This window comes from Rhinolophus sinicus, chromosome 12, assembly GCF_057876585.1.
Source record: "Rhinolophus sinicus isolate RSI-liver-muscle chromosome 12, RSI-T2T, whole genome shotgun sequence".
Classification (NCBI taxonomy): domain Eukaryota; kingdom Metazoa; phylum Chordata; class Mammalia; order Chiroptera; family Rhinolophidae; genus Rhinolophus; species Rhinolophus sinicus.
The window spans coordinates 7,971,902-7,974,476 of record NC_142512.1 but is presented as its reverse complement, the minus strand read 5'-3'; the positions used below and the strand labels follow the sequence as shown (position 1 = coordinate 7,974,476).

Sequence of the window (2,575 nt, the reverse complement as noted above, 5' to 3'; positions counted from 1 at the left end):
TGGGAAAGCCTCTTTTTTCTCTTTTACGCTACCCTCAAATCTCCTCCACTACTTTTAAATCTTTCAGGAAGTCATTCTCTTTCCCACAATGCAAGACAATCACTAAATGAAAAGAAAACGGGTTATCACATTCTCTACTAATTTGGCAACTCGAAAGTAAAAGGTAATAAAATGCCTGAACCCATTAGGGAAGTTTCTGATACTATTGCTGATGGTTAGGCGCCCTCTACTGGTAGACTCTACAGTAAACCACCAAAAACTGAGAGATTTTTATTCTGGGATGCCTAATTCCTATGGTGACCTGGAATGCAGGTGTTTTTCTTCAGGGATTTCCAAAAGGAAAACAAGCTTACACCAGGCCATACCTCATTCAAGAGAAATCCTTTCATGCCTTTACAAATGCTGGAGGTAGTCTTAGAAAAATTTTAATAGAGGTGAACAGCAGAGCACCCTGGGCTCAGAGACTGAAAATACTGTTTTGAAAAGAAACTTTTCAGATGGGATGAGAACATCCATTAAAAATGAAATCATTCGAATTTTCACTTTAAAAATTTGTGTGCTTTGGGGTTGTGTGGGAGAAAAGAAGGTTGGCGTTCCCATAACAGAAATGGAGAATGGCTTAGTGACCCAGACACATACACGGCTAAAGAGTTACCACCTGCTTTGTGGCTTTGAATTGAGCCTGGAATGTGGTGTGGGGTGCTGGGTAAGGGCACAGGATTTAGTCAGACACAGCTTTGAACACTCATTCTGCCACTCATTGGAGAAGTTATTTAAAGCCCCCGACTTTCCTTTATGTGACACTATCTCAAGTGTTTCAACACTGTACCGTGTTTCCCCGACAATAAGGCCTAACTGGAAAATAAGCCCTAGCATGATTTTTCAGGTGGACATGCCCTGAACATAAGCCCTAATGCATCTTTTGGAGCAACCTTAGTATAAGACCCGGTCTTATTTTCGGGGAAACACAGTACACATATTAAGTCCACTGCATTCAATCTCATTTCATCAGAATCACTGTACTCATTCACTAAGTACACAGAAAAATGTAAAAATACTATGCAGTGGATTACAGAGTTTATTTCTTCATTTGTATTTATGGAGAGGCTTCTCACCAGGGCACCGTATAGAGTACTTAGAACAATGAATTAGGTATGACCCTGCCTTCAAGGATCAAATACTCCAGAGGAAAAGGTAAGATATATAGACAACAAAGATAAGGCAGAACGGTGTCAATGATGTGAGAAATACATATGATCGATGCGAGTTCTCCAAAGAGCAATTATTTCCAATTCTGAGGAATCAAGAAAGGAGTTTCTTCCGGTATTACATTATTTCTATGATTCCTGAGTTTGCCTGAGCACTAATCCTTGATTGTGTGGAAAGATAACATTCAGAGTGTTTTAATAATTCTGTTTGAGAGCTTGGGAAGTATTAGTAATGATGAGATAAAAAAAAAACCCAAAGAAATGAAAAAATAAGGCAATTACAAACTCACAGAAAAAAATGTATAAGAAAGAACATATCTTTGTAGTATGCTACTTGGCTCAGTAATGAATAATACTTACTTTACATTATTATGATAACACAAGTGTAAACTGGTAAATTAACCAAAAAGTATGATTTAAATATACTGGAAGGAGAAAAAGGACTATATGTATATATGAGTCAATAAGAGAATTAAATGTTCACTGTCAAAAAAAGGTAATAGATAATATCTACAATTGTTATATGAACATTAAGAAACATAACCTATAAATATAACATTTGGTAATATGGAGGATTACACTAAAAGAATCAGGTAAAAGTTGAAAGTGGTGATCTTAAGGGTAGGGCTCAGGGAAGGGGGTAGCACTGAGGACTGCTGATTTTTATGACCACTACAAGCTATTTAACTTTTTAAAGCATGTATATATATTTTGTTAAATGAATTTTGAACGAAAAGGGGTATGGGGGGTGATAGTAGTAGATACTTTTTTGTTTGGTTGGTTTTTGTCTGTTTGTCTTCCCACACGTGTTTTGGGAATGTAACCTTTGTTTTCTCAATATTTTTTTACTCCTCTACTTTTAAACACACGGTTCCTATGGAAGATTATATTTTCTCACATAACTATATTCCTTCGATGCAATTAATTAGTCCAGATTTGGAAAGGAAAGAGAGAGGAAGGGAGGGAAGAGGGAGAGGGTTAGAGATGTGTGTGTGTGTGTGTGTGTGTGTGTGTGTGAGAGAGAGAGAGAGAGAGAGAGAGAGAGAGAGAGAGAGAGAGAGAGAACAAAATGGCACACAAAGACAGAGAATGAAGAACGAGGTTAACAGTGTTGAAGTTCCTCGTTCCATTTATTCCTGAGGACCAGCTCTGTCCTTGTCTTTCAGTAATTTGGTTATACATTTTATTTCAAGTAGAAAATCTCCTAAATACTTTCTGCTTTTTTATTCACAGTCAGTTTGAGATTGTTTGTTTTCGTTTTTGCAAAGGATGGTGGCCTCACTCCTAGTCTAAAATAGCATCTGAGTAGCAGCCTTGTGCGGTCTCTCAAAAGTTCTCAGGAGACACCACTGCTGACACAGTGGGTG

The 2,575-nt window shown here is 37.5% G+C and overlaps 1 non-coding gene across 1 annotated transcript; it reads left to right on the top strand.

The window, feature by feature from the left end:
- Nucleotides 1–564: 564 nt before the first annotated feature.
- LOC141569062 (U6atac minor spliceosomal RNA) lies at nucleotides 565–693 on the top strand. The gene has a single exon (XR_012492456.1). It is a non-coding gene; the product is annotated as a U6atac minor spliceosomal RNA (small nuclear RNA).
- The last annotated feature ends 1,882 nt before the right edge of the window (nucleotides 694–2,575 follow it).